Below are 20,112 nucleotides of genomic sequence, written 5' to 3'. Positions count from 1 at the left end.
TAAATTGGCTTTGCTTTATTACATGTGTGTCCTGGATCTGCCTCCCCTCTTAGTAGCCAAGGACACATTTCTGAGTTCTCTATCTCTATGCTTGCCAAAATGGGAAAAAGAAAACTGTTGAACCTGAAGTCTTGTAAGATACGTAACCAATTCAATCTGTATTTTTCATATAAGTGATTTTTTAGCGTCCAGTGACTCCAACCATGGAAGCTGTGGAGTAGATGAAGAGTTGTTTGCGCCTTGTGGCATTTATCTTGGGTATGGTCCATCTGTAATGAATTTGAGTCATGAGATATAAATCGTATCATTATTAAGAGCCTAAAATGGGCCAACACGAGAATCTAGCAATAGCACAAGGTGTAATGGTGCTGAGAATTTAAGACAGAACTTGACCTCAGTTATTTTCCTTTGGATTGCCAGAGGCCAGTAGCTACATTCGCCCCTTTTGAGATAAGCATTTAAGGATGTTCCCTCAGCCATTGTTGACTCAAATTAAGCATTGCATGAAGCAGCATTCAACCCTTAGGAAAAGTTAGTTGAGTTGCTATCTTTAGGGATCTAAGATGCTGGAACAGTAAACTTTCAAAAAATGCTTTGATGCTCAGATTTAACAAAAAGTTAAAAGAAAATAAAGCCCTTAAAAACAAACCTAATACACTTATTATTGTTGTATTAGTATGAAATGTTGTTTCTTTACAAGCCTATAAAGAGAGGTAATTATTTTTGTAGCTTTCCATAGAATAAAGAGATTGATACTTTATAGTGTTCTGGGAACCAGATAGATTTTGAAGTTTTGAAAAGATTCAGGGCCGGGCGCGGTGGCTCAAGCCTGTAATCCCAGCGCTTTGGGAGGCCGAGACGGGCGGATCACAAGGTCAGGAGATCGAGACCATCCTGGCGAACACAGTGAAACCCCGTCTCTACTAAATATACAAAAAAAAACTAGCCGGGCGAGGTGGCGGGCGCCTGTAGTCCCAGCTACTTGGGAGGCTGAGGCAGGAGAATGGCGGGAACCCGGGAGACGGAGCTTGCAGTGAGCTGAGATCCGGCCACTGCACTCCAGCCTGGGCGACAGAGCAAGACTCCGCCTCAAAAAAAAAAAAAAAAAAAAAAAGAAAAGATTCAATTGTGGTCATCATGGAGTGGTTGAGAATTGTCTAACTAGAGTAGAGTATTGACTTTACAGATATTTTTCAAGTACCTTCTGCATCCTTAGCACTCTGTTAGGCACTAGGATATGGGGAGCTTGTGATAGAGATGGAAAAGATAGTGGCTTTCCCCTCAACGGTATATATAATGTAGGTACATAATGCAAGGAAATGAATAAAAGGGAGGGTGGATTAGTAAGTCTAGTACCTAAGCATACACAACCCATTTCTCGGGGAGAGGGTTGCAGGCAGGGCTGGCTACATAATTTGCAGGGCATAGTGCAAAATAAAAATCCCATTGTTCAAAGTCGGGCAAAAAGTACCATTAAAAGTACTAAAATATAAAGGTTTATCCTCTGCTCATCTGACTTCACTTACAAAACACAAATTCAAAGATAAAATTATTAAGAATTTCGGCCGGGCGCGGTGGCTCAAGCCTGTAATCCCAGCACTTTGGGAGGCTGAGACGGGCGGATCACGAGGTCAGGAGATCGAGACCATCCTGGCGAACACGGTGAAACCCCGTCTCTACTAAAAATACAAAAACTAGCCGGGCGAGGCGGCGGGCGCCTGTAGTCCCAGCTACTCGGGAGGCTGAGGCAGGAGAATGGCGTAAACCCGGGAGGCGGAGCTTGCAGTGAGCTGAGATCCGGCCACTGCTCTCCAGTCCGGGCGACAGAGCGAGACTCCGCCTCAAAAAAAAAAAAAAAAAGAATTTCAAGATAGTAACAGCAGAGTACTAATCTAAGCCCAGAGCCCTTCTGAACCTGGGCCCCTTTTGAAAGTGGGGTCTCAAGAGACTGCACAGTGGATCACACACTCATGAGGCCAGCCCTGGTACAGAGGTGATTCCTATGAAATCTAATATGTCAGCACTAAACCATTTGTCAAGGAAGGGTTTATATAGAGAAATTTGAACAAGCTTGTACAGATCAAAATGGATATGTTTTGTTAGGTATATGTTTTATTCGTTTCCCTTTTTTGGTTCGGAATTAGGGACAGGGCTTATTTCTTGTAAGGGAAGACAGAGACTAGGGTATGAAAAACTCAGAGGAAGTAGCAGACTTGGAGAAATATGGTGATTACTATATGTACCACAGAGACAGGCTGGGTCATTTGTTAAACTTTAGTGCAGGATTTGCCATCCAGGGTTTTGGTACACAGAAATATGGACAGCCCTTCTCAGGAGGCTTTTTCTAATGGATTGATGATGTATTTTTAAAATGGAAAATGAGCTGGGCACGGTGGCTCACACCTGCAATCCCAGTACTTTGGGAGGCTGAGAAGGGTGGATCACTTGAGGTCACGAGCTCAAGACCAGCCTGGCCAACCTGTTGAAACCCCATCGCTACTGAAAATACAAAAAATTAGCCAGGTGTAGTGGTGCATGCCTGTAATCTCAGCTACTCTGGAGGCTGAGGCAGGACAATTGCTTGAACCCGGAGGCAGAGGTTGCAGTGAGCCAAGATCACGCCATTGTACTCCAGCCTGGGTGACAGAATGAGACCCTATCTCAAAAAAAAAAAAAAAAGAAAGAGAGAGAGAGAAGAGAAGAGAAAAGAGAAGAGAAGAGAAGAGAAGAGAAGAGAAGAGAAGAGAGAAGAGAAGGAAAGGAAAGAAAGAAGGAAATGTTATCTTTGGTTTTGCTTTAGAGGAACACTAAGGAAAGGGAATAAATTATCGATCAATCAGACCTCAACTTAATCTCTCCCAGGTAGGATTTAGACTGTCAAAGTACTGACACAGCACAGACTTAGGACTTGGGTAGAACTGCTGTCCTGCTTTTTAGCTGGATGATGTCTTATTAGCTGGGAATTATTTAACCTATGTGGGACCCTCACTTTCTATGTAAAATAAGAATGATAATTGGACTTGTCTCCTAGAACTAGGAGGAATAAATGAATTCATGTATGCAAAATGAATCAGTGCATGTAAAATGAATTAGTATATACAGTTCGTATATATATTTATATATAGGCACATAGGGCCGGGCACAGTGGCTCACGCCTGTAATCCCAGCACTTTGGGAGGCCGAGGTGGGCAGATCACAAGGTCAGGAGATCGAGACCATCCTGGCTAACGTGGTGAAATCGCGTCTCTACTAAAAATACAAAACATTAGCCGAGCATGGTGGCGGGCACCTGTAGTTCCAGCTACTTGGGAGACTGAGGCGGGAGAATGGTGTGAACCTGGGAGGCAGAGCTTGCAGTGAGCCAAGATCGCACCACTGCACTCCAGCCTGGGCGACAGCAGGAGACTCTGTCTCAAAAAAACAAAATAAAATAAAATAAATATATATTTACATGTACATATTCATTTATGTATACATACTCATATGTGTGTGTCTTAACATAGTGCAGATTCTGGAAATAATATTGGTTCTGTTGGCTTACTGCTACTGTCCCTTCTAGCTGACCTTCCCAGCATCACTTAGGAGAAACAATATTCATCTTGAAAGAAACACCTGCATCTGTGCACTATATAACCTGTTACCTCGAGTTGCTCATGTGAGAGGCAGCTCAATCACCTATTACCTGTCACTGCAATTGAGACTTGGATTTGAGGCATGCATTTGACACCCTTTTGCTTATTTTTTCTACCCAAGGTGTCTTAATATTTATGACACGTCTTTCTACATCAGTTGTGACATCAGTCTCTCCTTTTTCCTCAGTTTCAACCCTTTTGGAGGGTGGCTGTTTGCCTCACTCAGTATAATTTCACTGATTATTCCAGATGTACTCCAGTTGTGGTGAGAGTCTATCCAGGCGTTATTGCAGGCAGACGCAATGTCCATTTACTTATGTAGATTACCACCCCCACATGCAGCTAGTGACCAGAAGAAAGGTTTTCAAAAAATTGAAAACTTCTAACATAGAGTTGGTGTTTTTGTTTTTTGTTGGACAATAGGCAGGGGAGAGAATTTGTAGCAGATTCATTTATTTTCCTTCGCCTAAAAACCTTGCTCGAGCCTCCTCCAAACTTAAAAAAAAAAACTAGAGGAAAAGAAAAGAGTGTTCTTTGAATCTATAATACATCAGTCTGCAGTGTAGCTTTTCTTTTTTGCCAATTTTTTTCTAAGGAAGACCCTCATGAACTCAATATAGATATGAGTGAAACTGCTCTCTCTCAAAGGCCTTTTATTAACTAGCTGCTACATTTTATGACCTTTTCTTCTCCCTACTGTGCCCTACCCTTCTCTGCTTCCATTTATTTTATTTTTATTTTTATTTTATTTTATTTTGTTTTATTTTTGAGACGGAGTTTTACTCTTATTGCCCAGGCTGAAGTGCAATGGCGCGATCTCGGCTCACCGCAACCTCTGCCTCACAGTTCAAGAGATTCTCCTGCCTCAGCCTCCCAAGTAGCTGAGATTACAGGCATATGCCACCGCGCCCAGCTAATTTTGTATTTTTAGTAGAGACAGGGGTTTCTTCGTGTTGGTCAGGCTGGTCTCGAACTCTCAACCTCAGGTGATCCACCCGCCTTGGCCTTCCAAAGTGCTGGGATTACAGGCGTGAGCCACCATGCCCAGCCTTTCTTTCTCTCTCTTTCTTTCCTTCTCTTTTTCTTTCTTTCTCTCTTTCTTTTTTTCTTTCTCTCTCTCTCTTTCTTTCACAGGCGTGAGCCACCGTGCCCAGCCTGCCTGCCTTTCTTTCTTTCTTTCTTTCTTTCTTTTCTTTCTTTCTTTCTTTCTTTCTTTCTCTTTCTTTCTTTCTTTCTTTTTCTTTCTTTCCTTCTTTCTTTCTTTCTTTCTTTCTTTGTTTCTTTCTTTCTCTCTCTCTTTCTTTCTTTTCTTTCCTTCCTTCCTTCCTTCTCTCTCTCTCTTTCTTTCTTTCTTCTTTTTTCTCTTTCTTTCTTTCTCTCTCTCTCTCTTTTTTTTTTTTTTTTTTTGAGACGGAGTCTTGCTCTGTCACCCGGGCTGGAGTGCAGTGGCCGGATCTCAGCTCACTGCAAGCTCCGCCTCCCGGGTTCACGCCATTCTCCTGCCTCAGCCTCCGGAGTAGCTGGGACTACAGGCGCCCGCCACCTCGCCCGGCTAGTTTTTTTGTATTTTCAGTAGAGACGGGGTTTCACCGTGTTAGCCAGGATGGTCTCGATCTCCTGACCTCGTGATCCACCCGTCTCAGCCTCCCAAAGTGCTGGGATTACAGGCTTGAGCCACCGCGCCCGGCTTTTCTCTCTCTCTCTTTCTCTCTCTCTCTCTCTTTCTTTCTCTTTTTTGGAAAGTAAGTTTCATTCTTGTTGCCCAGGTTGGAGTGCAGTGGCACGATCTTGGCTCACTGCAACCTCCAACTCCCGGTCAAGCGATTCTCCTGCTTCAGCCTCCCGAGTGACTGGGGTTACAGGCCCACACCACCATCCCTGGCTAATTTTTTGTATTTTTAGTAGGAACGGGGTTTCACCATGTTGGCCAGGCTGGTCTTGAACTCCCGACCTCAGGTGATCCGCCCACCTCAGCCTCCCAAAGTGCTGGGATTACAGGCGTGACCCACTGCGCCCAGCCTTCCACTTATTTTTGAACATTTCTTTTCATTTGAAGTTTCCTTCTTCCTGAGCTTATTTTAGCATTGCACATTCCTGCTTGTTTTACTACATTTCCTTTCACTGTCTTCTTCACTCAGTTTTCTTTTCCTCTCTACTCCTTGAGGATAGACACTTACCTAGTGTTGGTCCTACAGCCTTCTCTTCATTCTCTGTTCTTTCTACCTAGGAGATTTCTTCCACTTCATGGCACCACTCTTGACAACATCTCAGTGTTGATGTCTCTGACTGTCTTCTGACTCCAGATCCAGATGTTCCCCTGAGTGTGCTTAATGTGAATGCACCAGTGCCCCACTAGCCCCACATCCCTTCAGCATCGCCATGTTAAATCAATTCATGATTCCAGTGGGAGTGTACTTATTCCATCTCCTCCCACTCATGTCTGCCCTTTGGGACATCCCTCTTCTGGTTGGTGTTGCCCTGGTTCTTGTTGGCACCGAACCCAATTCCCATGTCTGTCTCTCCTTTTAGACCATAAGCAGGGACCAGGCCTTTTCATTTTGTAACTGCTGCATGTAGTACAGTGCCTGGAACACAGCTCAGTAAGTAACAAGCTGATTGACTCACTGAATTAATATTGAACAGCTTCTCTCTCACCTCCCAGTTAGTTCTCAAATACTTTTCATGCCCTCATCTCTTATGTAAATATTCCACTTTTATTATTTTGCATCTCTAACCTTTCCTTTATGTTTCTGCCAGAGTTGTCCTCCTTACAGAAGTCCCTTTCTGTGCAGGGCTGTGCCTTATTCATCTTTATATAACCCAAGTGCTGAACCACAGTGCCTTGCATACAGTAGCCACTTAAAGGTATGCTAAATTTGAGCAGAGCTAAGAAGGAAGGAAAGAGATGTGAGGGGTGACAGATTGAAAGGAGGATTAGAAAGATAAAAGGGGAGAAACTAAAGGGCTGAGGCCAGCTAGTCTGTCTGTAAACATTCCATTAGTCCTGGTGTTAGTGTTAGACTGGATGAAAGCTTGTGTTTCTTTTTTTTTTTTTTTTTTTTTTCCTGATGTCCCTGGACACTTCTCCTTTGGAAAAGATGATACATTATTCAAGAGATAGGAAAAGCCAGATAAATAGGGCTCAGTCCCCCTCACAAAAATCTGGTTCATAGAACCCAGAATTTTGGGGCCAGAAAATGCTTGAGTAGAGCCCAGCTCTCATTCTGCAGACAAGGAAACTGAGGCATGAGGAGGTTAAGTGGCTTAGCAGCTAGCTAATGGGAAAATCAGCAGTCAAACATGAGTCTCTTCCTCTCCCAGTACATCCAACAATAAATCACATTTTCTCTTTTCCTGGTGGTGCAGGCCAGTATTTAAGGTGAGGGAGTATGATTGCTAAGAGACTAGGCATTTAAAGACCCTTTGCTAATCACAAATTTTTGCAAAGTTTACATCAGGCTCTTTTTAAAGGACTCAGCATGGTTGGAAATAGATTAGTGGTTTTACATTTCTTTTTTTTTAAGTGGAGATTTCCATACCAGCATCCCTCTTTTTATTTTCTTTTTAAAATAAAATTGTACTTAGCATAATTAGAAAAACAGATTAAAGTGGAATTGTTCTGGCTAAATTGGAGGTGAGGACCATAAATTCTGCCTGCTGCCCCCTTCCCTATCCACCTCCTTCATCCTGCTCCTAGATGCCCACTGAAAAAATCTGAAAAGCTTCTCAGAGAACACTTGTTATCCTGTTAATCAAATGGCCTCCAAGGTCCCTTTCATTCTCTCATGCTATGGGGCTGAGATGAGGTAGTCTGTTGCCATTTGGAGCGTTACTGAAAACTATCAGGTGATGAGGATTTAGGGAGAGTGAAACAAGAAGTGGTGTGGGAAGGCCTACGGGTCACCTGGAAATAAAAGGCACCCTGCATTTGCTTTTTAAGAAACAGGAAAAGAGATTGATAGTGCAGCAGAGAGACTTTCCTCTGCTTGGAGATTTTGAATGCTGTGGCCAGAGTGATAAACAAAGACAACTCTTAGCGATGGGCACATATCAAGAAATGAAGAATGAGGAGACCAGAGTTGAGGAGCTCAGATTAGGGAACTCTTCTGAGCTCAGGACATAAAGAAGAAGACAGACTATTTGGAGAAAAACGTTTGAAAGGTTTTTATGAACTGGATTTATAATGTAAAGGGCAGAACTTTGTTGAGTTGTTTTCTAAGGTTCAGCAAACTAATTGCATTTCAGCATAAATTTGTCAAATGGTAGATGAGATATGTATTGTTCACCCTATTGAGGTAGTAATGTTGCAAAGAGATCTTGCTGTACGATACAGGAGAAGGAAGGTTTATTAAACGCACAGAATGTCTGCAAGTCATCCAACATCTCTGAACTCTTTCTTCCCATCTGTAAAACTAGGAAGATTATAATTTTAGATATGTTGGGCCTGTGTCCATCCCAGTGCTCCTGCTGCCTTTTGCCGTCTGGTGTAAGGTACAGGTGTAAAGTATTAGCCTACCATTATTCTTTTTTTATCTAGGGTCTCTTTGGGTCAGTAGTCTCTAACTAGAGACAGTACCATTCCTACCTAGGGGACTTTCACCTAACTAGCCTCAGAAACCTATTTTTAGGTAGCAAAAGAAAAACATTTGCCATATAGACCTAGATGTTAGCTGCCTGTCACAAACTGAAGAGGTGTTCTTTTTTTTTTTTTTTTTTTTTGAGATAGTCTCACTCTGTCACCCAGGCTGGAGTGTAGTGGCATGATCTCAGCGCACTGCAACCTCTGCCTCCCAGATTCAAGCAATTCTCGTGCCTCAGCCTCCCAAGTAGCTGGGATTACAGATGTGCACCACCATGCCCAGCTAATTTTTGTATTTTTAGTAGAGACGTGGTTTCGCCATGCTGGCCAAGCTGGTCTTGAACTCCAGACCTCAGGTGATCCAGCTGCCTCGGCCTCCCAAAGTGCTGGGATTACAGGCCTGAGCCTCCGCACCCACCCTGAAGGGGTGTTCTAATGTTGGGTATGACCACACATGCATCAGCTCTGTTCTGGTACTTACATTTCTTCAACCAGAAGCTCCCTCATAAATGTCAGATTAGTCCCAGGAGACACTAGTCTCCAGTCTGATTTCCCTTGCCATTGTCCCCAGCTAGGAGGCACAGCTGAGTTTAACTAAAGTATAAGAAAATGGGTTTTTTGCTCACCCATCTAGCTGAACATCCTTCTGAACATCTGCCTGAACATCCTCCTCTGAAGAAGCCCATTAGAATTATTGATAATATATGAACCCCCAGGAGACAAACCTTTTACAAATAAACTGAAAGACAAGGAAGTAAAGTTATATACAGTTATTAAGGAACACTCAACCACTCCTGCTTTTTAAAATCACATAATAAAGCTTTAGCACATTTCATCCTTACTCTGTTTTTGTTTCTGTTTTAAGCTAGAGACTCTTTGGGTCAGTGGTTTCCGACTGGAGAAAGTATTGTTCCTGCCTAGGGGACTTTGGGGAACGTATGGGAATATTCTGATTATCACTATAACTGGGGTTACTGCTAGCATTTTGTGGGCAGGGGCCAGAAATGCCAGGACGAGGCCAACCCCAGAAAAGGGAGAATTAGATCTTAAATGCCAGGAGCATCCTCATTGAAACACTGAGCATTTTAATGAAAATGTACTCTTCCTTTGCCAAATTTTCTTACTGATAAACTATGATAAACTACTCTTGAAGATGAGTAACGTGTAGCTATTTTGCTTATTTGGACCTTAGTAGTGTAACTCTGTGTTCTGACATTGGACACTCAATAAGTATCTGCCAAAATGCTGAGAATTATGAGTAGTGAGTCATCAAATATTTAAAACATATCTCTGTTTTATACATAAGCAGTATAGTCATTTTTAAAATCATTTATTGCACACCCCAATGTAGACAGATGTTTATAAAATATTATTTGAATTAAATGCAACTGAACACGCACATCATTTTTAAAATATCCCCAGTTTTTTTTTTTTTCCTTCTTTTTTTTTTTTTTTTTGAGACAGATTCTCGCTCTGTCACCCAGGCTGGAGCGCAGTGGTGCAATCTCGGCTCACTGCAACCTCTGCCTCCCAGGTTTAAGCAATTTTCTGCCTCAGTCTCCTGAGTAGCTGGGATTATAGGCACCCACCACCACGCCCAGCTAATTTTTGTATTTTTAGTAAAGATGGGTTTTCACCATCTTGGCCAGGCTGGTCTTGAATTCCTGACCTCGTGATCAACCTGCCTCAGCCTCCCAAAGTGCTGGGATTACAGGTGTGAGCCACAGCGCCCGGCCTCCCAGTTACTTTTAAAGAATGTCTTGGCACCCATTAAGAAAAGTAGATGTTTAGACCAGATACAGTGGCTTACGCCTGTAATTCCAGTACTTTGGGAGACTGAGATGGGAGGATCACTTGAAGACAGGAGTTTGAGACCAGCCATGGCAACATAGTGAGACCCCTGTCTCATATAAAAAGAAATAAAAATAGGTGTTTGATTTGGTGTTTGTGTGTTTTCATTTAAATGGCGCTAATATTAGTATTAATGGCATATGACTTTTAAAATAATTTTTAAAAAATTTTAAAGCAAGGCAGCTGATACATGGCCTACATTTAGATTTGAGTTGCAGTTTTTAAATGCATCTACACTGTTGGTGGTCTCAGCAAAGTCAGTTCAGACATGAGTGAGGGATTGGGAGGAAGAAAACACAATTTCATTTTCCTCATGTTAAATGTACATTATCAAGGATCCAGTTTAAATGTGTCTAAGTTAATTGGAGCCCCTAGGAGCCACTTTGCTAAGCAGCTAATTCAGCCTCTCTTCCCCAGGGAGGATAATTGTTGTTAAAAAACAAAAAAGTAAAATGTGTTGTTTTCTCATGTAATTATGTAACTGACATCTTTATATAATAATACATTTGGGTGGTCTGTCCCTGAAACACTCGGTTTGTTAGGAAACATTACAGTTTCCACAAGTAATCACTTACACCTAAATATTATGAAAGAATTTGGTATTATTACATTGCATCATTGCATTAGTCAGAAGCTAAACTTTCTAAAGGAGTTTGGCACTGGAAAAGGCTTCTAGGTTTTTTGCTATTTTTTTCTTAAATGTCATTATATGAGCTAAAATATTCTTGAGGTGGAATACTATATGACGAAGTGTTAAAAAGTAACAAAATACAAATCTGTTAGAGAAGAGAGCAAGGGTCCCAAAGTGGCATCTTTTCAGTAATTACATTGTGATATGCTTATCAATGTGGGTATTCTAGTCTCTTTCAGCTCATTCATTTACCCCCGCCGGATTGGGTTAGGACCCATGAACTTACTTGCCATAGTGAACCACAAATATCTTGACAATGGACACACTGCCATTAAAATGGAGTTCATTTTAATCCATGTTGGTAATAAGGTTCTGTGACTTGCTGATTAAAAAATGCCACACTTAATGAAACTGGAATTTTCCCTTTAATTCTATTCTTCTGAGACTGTAGACTGCCTTGGTCCTGAGGAGACACCCATCCCTAATCCCAGATTCAGCCAGGACCTGACTCTAACTAATCATGATGGCTGATTATTCCACCCGAGGGCATTTTGTTAAATTGCTATTACCTAGAATTGTGTGGGAGGCTTTTGCAAAGTAGCAGAGAGAGGAAAGAAAGTGCACAGACAGATAAAACTCTAAGGAGGGAGGAGAACCCCAGGGCAAAAGCAATATGAGGTAAACATGCAGAAAGTTGAAATAGGCAAGGTAAAAGGTGCAGAAAGTTGGAATAGGCAATGTAAGGACAGAGTTTGATTTCAAAGATAGAAAAGGAAACTGTGAGATGATTGCAAAACTGTCATCATCATCATCATTATCTTCATCATTCCTTCTTTGTTTTTTAGAGACAGGGTCTCCTATGTTGCCCAGGCTGGTCTTGAACTCCTGGGCCCAAGGGATCTTCCTGCCTCAGCTTCCCAAAGGCTAGGATTACAGGCATGAGCTACCGTGCCCAGCCCAAAAGTACATTCTGTGACTCAATCAGTGGTTTATCCTCAACAGGAAATAGAAATAAATAGGCTATGTTCAAAGGAAAGAAGGGATTTAACAGTTTAGTTCCAAGGCTAATGACTAGGAGTGGGATTATTCTATCATTAACAATCTGCACTGTGTTTCCTAGAGGAAAATGTGTATCAGGTGAAATGATACATTTCTACTTAACATCCTCCTACATTAGTGTATGTAGTATCCTTTTTTCCACAAAGAAATTGCCACATTTTTAAACTTTTTTTTTTTTTTTGAGAGGGAGTTTCACTCTTGTTGCCCAAGCTGGAGTGCAATGGCACCATCTCGGCTCACAGCAACTTCCACTTCCTGGGTTCAAGCGATTCTCTTGCCTCAGCCTCCCGAGTAGCTAGGATTACTGTCATGTGCCACCACACCCAGCTAATTTTATAATTTTAGTAGAGATGGGGTTTCTCCATGTTGGTCTAGCTGGTCTCAAACTCCTGACCTCAAGTGACCCACCCACCCTGGCCTCCCAAAGTGCTCAGATTACAGGCGTGAGCTACCACGCCTAGCCTGTGACCTTTTCATGCAATGTACCAATACTGTACAGCCGTTGTGCCTGAGTATGTGATACCTTACACATTTGAGATGGATGGGCATCTAAAATGGTAGAGTCAATGACATTGTTGGTACTAGATATTAGATTGTATTACAACACAAAACTTTAGTTATCTGAGAAAATAAATTTTTTTTCCTAGTATAACCTAAATGAAATCACATGCTAGATACAAATCTGTGAAAGCAAAGGTGAAATTTAATGGAATAGAGTTTAAAAATGTATTTGGGTAGGTACTGCCATAAAAGTATTGCCTTTAAAATTGTAACCTAACCTGGAATGACAGTGCTTTTAACTAGGTATAAGATGTGTGTAGAAGCAAGTATAGATTTCCTCCGTGTGTGTTATGTGTATACTGAGCAGGTATTGAAGTCTTATGACCTTGTTCAGTCATTCAGGAAAATGGAAAGTCTACTTGTCTTTAAACTTATAGTTCCCAAACTCTGTACCAGGGCACCCAAGGGTACCACAGTCAACTTATAGGGGATGTTTTAAATTTTAGAGGAAAACACAGCAATGTTTGATATCTGTCAAGTACCCAGTGAATTGCTAGATTGAGGTAGTTCACAGCTGCAACATTAGATGGCGCTACATTCCTTTTGATGATGTCATATCTTTCTAAGGTTGAGTTTTTGGAGGTTAACATGATAAAAAGCAAGTACTGCATGGCAACAATTTGGTATGGGAAATGAAGGCAACTCTATCCAATCTGATTCCAAGATTTGAGAAGTTGTGCATACCTGAAAGGTATACACATACTTGAGTAAGTAATTGCAGTTAAGAATGAAATAAAAATATAAAAAGTTAGGGAACATCTGCTTGACTCTGAAACTTGGTGTCTTGGAGTTGAATCAAACACATCTATAAGATTTTGTGAACAGAAGCATACTGCTGATTTTGCTCTGTTCTTCCCCACCTGATAGGGTCAGCTACAGAGCCAAGGTGTTTACACTCATTGCTTCAATTCTCCTTTTTTTTTTTTTTTTTGAGATGGAGTTTCGCTCTTGTTGCCCAGACTATAGTGCAATGGCGCAATCTCGGCTCACTGCAACCTCCGCCTCCCAGGTTCAAGCGATTCTCCTATATCAGCCTCCTGAGTAGCTGGGATTATAGGAACATGCAACCACACCTGGCTAATTTTTGTATTTTTAGTAGAGACAGAGTTTCATCATATTGGTCAGGCTGGTCTTGAACTCCTTATCTCAGGTGATCTGCCTGCCTCGGCCTCTCAAAGTGCTGGGATTACAGGCGTGAGCCACCGCACACGGCCTGCTTCATTTCCTTTTATATCAGCTATCCAACAGCAAATAGAGACCTCATACCCTGGTTCCCTTTCATTCTGCTTAGATCTAATAGAATCTATATTCCCTACCAAATGTAACAGATGCGTTCCTAAAATTTGACCACAAAATAAGTTCCAGTACATTCAGTTCAGTTATCTCATTGGCTTCCATTTCAAAAATGGAATTATACCCATGTGGTGGGGGGTAGGGAGTGAGGGGAATTAGACTATATGAAAAGACTACATTAAAAGCAAGTACTTCAAAATCAAGCATTCAAAGAGAAAAAAAAATGGTGTTTTTTTTTTGTTAAATTATTCAGAATAAGCCAAAAAAGGCAAGCACATAATTAGCACATAATTTCAAATTTTTACATTTTTTTTGAATTTTGAAAACAAAATTCAAAACAATGCAGCAAATAAATTAGAGGTGCTTTTTCAATTTATAAAATAATTCTTCTCTTGCAAAAACATTCATAACTGGGTTCCCTATGATATGAGCATCCCCAGGGCATTTGAAATATGATTCAATTTTTTAAAATTCTATTTGTACCCAGCTTTTTTCAGAAACACAACTTTGGTTTTAAACAAGGTGCATCTGTTTCTAGAAAATGCTTTCCCATAGATCTGTGTGTAGAAAGGTTGTATTGCATCTGGAGATCACACTCAGCTCAAATCAAGATTCTCTTTGAACGCACCAAGCTTAGGAGCTAAAATATCTTGGCTGTGTGCTTGTGTTTGATCCTGTTGGGAATGAAGCTAATTGTTTAAGAATTTACATCCTGGTACAGCTGTTAGCACTTTCAATTGATTTGGTATTTTTTAAAATGTATTTAAGATTTACTTATACCGAGGAACCTGGCTTTCCCTGAACTAAAAAAAAGAAATTATATTTCCAGATTTTACCTGGCTTATCGTCTGCACAAAATCTACTCTAAGAGCGTTCTTTTATATAACAATTGCATTGGGTTTTACATATTGTCTTTGTAGCAGGGTACATCTATGTCTGTGCTTTCTTTTTTTTTTTTTTTTTTAACTATTATTATTATTTTTTTTAGAGACAGGGCCTGGCTCTGCTGCCCAGGCTGGAGGGCAGTGGTGTGATCATGGCTCACTACAGACGACCTGGGTTCAAGCAATCCTCCTGCCTCAGCCTCCCAAGTATTTGGAACCACAGGCGTGTGCCACCATGCCCAGCAAATTCTTAAAATTTTTGTAGAGACTGGGTTTCACTGCATTGCCCAGGCTGGTTTTGAACTCCTGGACTCAAGTGATTCTCTCGCCTCAGCCTCCCGAAGCACTGGAATTACAGGCGTGAGCCACAGTGCCCAGCCTGTGCTTTCTTTAAAACTTTTTCTTGCCTCCCAAAGTGCTAATTACTGCCCTGTTCTTAATCTAGTCTTACACAGCAAAGTGCCCTTAAAACTGTTTACATTCCAAGTGCCTTTTGCATAATCATATCAAAATTCTTCATAAACACTAATTAATTCACACTATTCTGTGGAAGGAGTCGCTCTCATTTTTCTTTTCAAAATAAGGCTTTTGGTTCTTTGGCATTGTGCACCTATCTTCCTACAGAGACAAGTTATTGTCAGTTTCTCCAGAGCAGAGAATCAAACCTCGTAGAACTTTATAAACCTCACTTGCCATCGAGCTTTACAAACAAGGGGACACACACACACCACACACACACACACACACACACCCCTCCCTGGTAAGGGTTTGTTGAGAATGAAGATATCACACTTCATATTCAACAGTGGGTAGATATATCTAAATATCCTAGAAGTCTATCTCATGCTCAGGGTGATTATTGACTCAAATTCTAAGAGGAGCCTGAGATAAATCTTTTTTGTAAAGCGAGGAATGTTTTTGAAATCTGAAGAATCACCATTTAGTCAGTTACTGGATAACTAGACTTTAAATTGATAACTACACTTTAAATTTGGCCATAGGTGCATTTAACACACAATCATAGAATAACATGATTGTTCCCTTCATTGAGTTGTCTATTATTAATAAATGCCAGATAATTTGGACATGTTATCTTTTATCCTTTGATAGCTATACAATGTATATTTTATTTTCTCCATTTTGCAGAGGAGAAAATGGGACCCAGGGATGTTAAGTACTTTGCCTGGTGGGTGGTAGAACCAGAATTACAGCCCAGGTCTGACTGACTGGGCCTGGCTCTTTCGGTTATCCACTCTCCTCCCCAAATCCTGTTAGATCTGCAAGAGCCATTTAGAGGTTATCTAGCCCATCAGCCTTGCAGATAAGCAAACTAAAACTCAGAGAGACACATAACTTGCCCCAGATCACCTGGTGTTTAGTTCTTGATGCCTCCGAATAACCTTGAAATATTCTCACTAGATGTTCCGTATTTATCTCAGCTGATTGCAGCCTTTCAGAAATTCACCACTCCTCCCCAAAGTTTATGCACTAACCACTATGCTTGGTAGTACTTCTAGAATTCTAGGGAACTCATCTATCAGCAGCACCTCTGGACTGGTATTGAGGTTCTCTCTCATCCTCTATATCCTTTACAGGCTTATCTTCTTCAACTGACCTACTTCATGTTCTTGCTAGTCTAACATTACAATTCAGATAAACAGACAATATGCTGTGAAATTGTCTTCTGGAGAGTATCCTGCTCATTTTAGGCACTCAAAATGTATTCAATAATAAATTAAAGATCTTGATTCAATACTAAGTGTAAGTTACCACCCTATAAATATTAAATGTCAACTCATTCTTTTTTTTCCCTATTCCTAAATGATGTGTGTATTCTTAACCCTTTACAAGCTAACATTTATTGGGCAGCTGTTATGCTTAAAGAACTATAATAAAGCAACTTATAACTCAATTCACTTAATTCTTCTAAGAACTTAAGTGGTGGCTATTGTCCATGCAGTTTTTTTCAACTATAAAGTTGAAAATATCTTAGGCTCAGAAAAGCTTTTGTTTTTTTCTTTTTTTCTTTTTGAGACAGGGTCTCACTTGGTTGCCCAGGCTGGAGTGCAGTGGCACAATCATGGCTCACTGCAGCCTAGCTAGACCTCCTGGGCCTAAGCGATCCCCCCATCTCAGCCTCCTGAGGAACTAGGACCATAGGTGTGCACCAACACATCCAAATTATTTTTTAACTTTTTTTTTTTTTGGTAGAGATGGCGTCTCCCTATGTTGTCCAGGCTATTCTTGAGCTCCTAGGCTCAAGTAATCCTCCCAGCTTGGCCTCCCAAACTGCTGGGATTACAGATGTGAGCCATCACACCCAGCCTCAGAGAAGTTTATTTCTGAAAGGACCCAAAGCTCTATTCTAAATGGAAAGAAACTTGAGCTTCCCTTCTTTTTTAAGAATCATTAGCCACATAATCTGTAATCTCTCTTTCTCACTCTCTTTAAAGATGATAAGATACTCAAGATAATTCAGAATGTGTGAGTTGGTTCTCAAAAAAAAGTGAAAGGGGTCTGGGGATGAAAGCCCAATTAAAAGCTTAAAAGGATTGGGCCTGGAAAAAAGATGGGGCGTGTGCATGTGCATGTGTGAGCCTTTTCCGCAAATTATATGGAAGGACGCGTCTAGATCTAGATGAAGGGAAAATGAATACAAGACACCCCCTCCACCCGACTCCATCCAAATGGACTTAATTAAAAGTTTGTCAGCCTGGCTGCATAGTTCTGGAAGCAGTTCAATATTCATTTCTACATTTACACAAAATCTCTAGTATACTTCATTGTTAACGTACCTTCTAGGAAAAAGATGACCTTTTCAAAACATAATTTGGACCTTTGGGCCATATCTTGAAATTATGTCATGTTCCTGCCTAGACACCATGGAGGGCTTTCTACTGCCCTTGGGATAACTGCTGACTTCCTTTCAGTCATCTCCACTGCCGTTTCCGTCCTCAGTTTCTGTCATTGAAGCCTTAGCCATTCCAGCTCGACTAACTTCTTTTGTACCACCACTCTACCCCTTCTAGTCTTTCTTTGACTAATCTGGTTCTTTCTGCTTTCTCCCTCTTACTATGTGCATTCCCTTCACTGTGAAAGATGCCCAAACTATAGGCCCATGATTTCTTAGTTTGTTGTTTTTTGGTTTGGGGGTTTTATTTTTGTCTTTATACTCTGACAGGTCTTCCATTTTTATGAGCAAAGGTTATTATTTCTACACTCTTAACTCACGTCAATACTATCAGCCCTGGCCTTTCAACCATACCCCCAAATCCTGCTTTTACTATGTGTAGCCCATCTCAATTTGGACGTCTATACACAGTACGTTTCAAGCTTGAATTGCATATGAATTATATGGTGATCTCATTAAAAAGGTCCTGCCTCAGGAGATCTAAAAGGGCCTGAAATTCTGCATTTCTAACACAATAGTATTGCCACACAATGCCAATGCTGTTGATCCAAGTACCACACCTTGAGTAGCAAGACAGCACCTCTACATCTGAAAATGACCACAGCACTGGCTCCCCTCTAAAATTCTCTATTGGCATCCCAGAATTCCAGGGTCTGCCTTTCCATGAAGCCCTACTAAATTGCACTAGCCCAAATACTAAATTCATGTACTTTTGCTATTTAAATCCATAGCCCACAATTAAGATTAAAGTTATATACTTTATTATTCATTATTGGTTCTCATGTCTCATGTAAAGTCTTACCTTTGTATTAATGTGTCAGTTTAGGCACTGGTACAAGTCTCTCCAAAGCAAGTCAGCATATAATTATTGAAGTAGTTCCTTACATAAGGCATAAATTATATCATGTTCCTGCCTAGACACCATGGAGGGCTTTCTACTGCCCTTGGGATAACTGCTGACTTCCTTTCAGCCATCTCCACTGCACAGTTTCCATCCTCAGTCTCTGTCATTGAAGCCTTAGCCATTCCCGCTCTACTAACTTCTTTTGTACCACCCTACCCCTTCTAGTCTTAGATATAAATGTGTATTTATTTCTTTTGGGTTCTCAACATTACCCAACATTGTACTGGATATTCCTTAATCCCATCCCCTCTTTATGATGGTTCCTCTGTTTGCTCCTGAAATCCTGCTCTTGTAGACTCTCAGCCTCATTAGCAAAGGACTCTGCCAGACTTCTCCACTATTGTAGCTCCAGTGTGGAACATGATACATAGCAGATGCCTAATAATTTCTCTTCAGTGACTAAACGAATGAAAGCTGCAAAGTTCAAATCCTGTCTCTTTGAAGCTGTCCCCTCATTACCCCAAGTTTAAAAATTACTTTCTCTTCAGAATTCTTACAACAATTCCATGTTCCTCATCTGTTTCTTCAGTGTTTGCCAAAGCATAGTCAGAGACCACCTGCATTGGAATCCTCTGGAGTGTTTGATAAAATGCAGATTCCTAGACTATACTCCAGACCAGTATAATCAGATCTCTGGAGTGGGGACTGGCAGTCTACATTTTAACACAGATTGTAGCTCACATTAAAATTAGAGGTATCTTATCTGAACTCTTAGGTCTGATGAAAGCAAAATAACGAAAGATGGTCAAAATTGAAAAATAAATTATTTCTCCCAAAATAATTATCAATTGCCTTTTTGGTTTATTTTTGCTGGTTTTTATTTTCTCCCTAGCAGTGTATTGTTTGTTCTAAAATCTTGCCTGAAACCATTTGAAAGTTGAAGTCATGACCACTTGAAAGAATTACCAGAACATAGGCAGAAACATGACATTCACGGTAAACTATATGTTTGAGAGTTGGGGTTGAAAGACGGTGGATAGGTACTCTATTCTTTTATTTAGAACTTCTGGCAGAATTGTAAGTGAGAGGAGAGGAAAAATAAAACACCAATTGGATATGGACATGTGTTCTCTTAGTTCTGTGGTTACAGGGAATTAGTGGTGATCAGATCCAAAGACTAGTGACACTGGGTGTCATCCCCAAGCCCCACTGGAAAATTCTTACAGCGAGACATCAGGCAGTGAAGGCTGTCTTTTGAGTGTCTGAAAACAAGAAAATCAAATCTGGGGACCTTTGGATTTGGCGATGTTAAAGTCGAGTATATGGGGGTTAATTTTGTCTGTTGCTCTACTTTTGTGTATATTTGAAAATACCATAAAAAAGAATGATCTGTTGTATACTCATGTTCATAGCAGCATTATTCACTGTAGCTAAAACATAGAGGCAACTCATGTTTCACTATGTTGGCCAGGCTGGTCTTGAACTCCTGACCTCATGATCCACCCACCTCGGCCTCCCAAAGTGCTGGGATTACAGGCATGAGCCACCTTTGGATTTGGGGATGTTAAAGTTGAGTATATGGGGGTTAATTTTGTCTGTCACTCTACTTGAAAATTTGAAAATACCATAAAAAAGAGTGATCTGTTGTATACTCATGTTCATAGCAGCGTTATTCACTGTAGCTAAAACATAGAGGCAACCCAAGTATCCATCAGCAGATGAATAGATAAGCAAAATGTACTATATATACACATGCAATGGAATGTTATTAAGCCTTAAAAAGGAAGGGAATTCTGACATATGCCACAACATGGGTGAATTCTGAGGACATTATGCTAAATGAAATAAGGCAGTCATTAAAAGAGAA

General features: G+C 40.8%; 1 protein-coding gene across 1 annotated transcript in view; it reads left to right on the top strand.

Annotated features, from left to right (window-relative positions):
* ARL15 (ADP ribosylation factor like GTPase 15) overlaps positions 1-20,112 on the top strand; it is a 455,769-nt gene that overhangs the window by 325,782 nt on the left and 109,875 nt on the right. The gene's annotated exons all lie outside the window — the stretch shown is intronic.

This window comes from Trachypithecus francoisi, unplaced genomic scaffold (genome assembly GCF_009764315.1).
Source record: "Trachypithecus francoisi isolate TF-2019V2 unplaced genomic scaffold, Tfra_2.0 Lachesis_group2, whole genome shotgun sequence".
NCBI classification, from domain to species: Eukaryota; Metazoa; Chordata; class Mammalia; order Primates; family Cercopithecidae; genus Trachypithecus; species Trachypithecus francoisi.
Note: the sequence above shows the minus strand (reverse complement) of the source record. Positions and strands in the feature narration are given on the sequence as shown.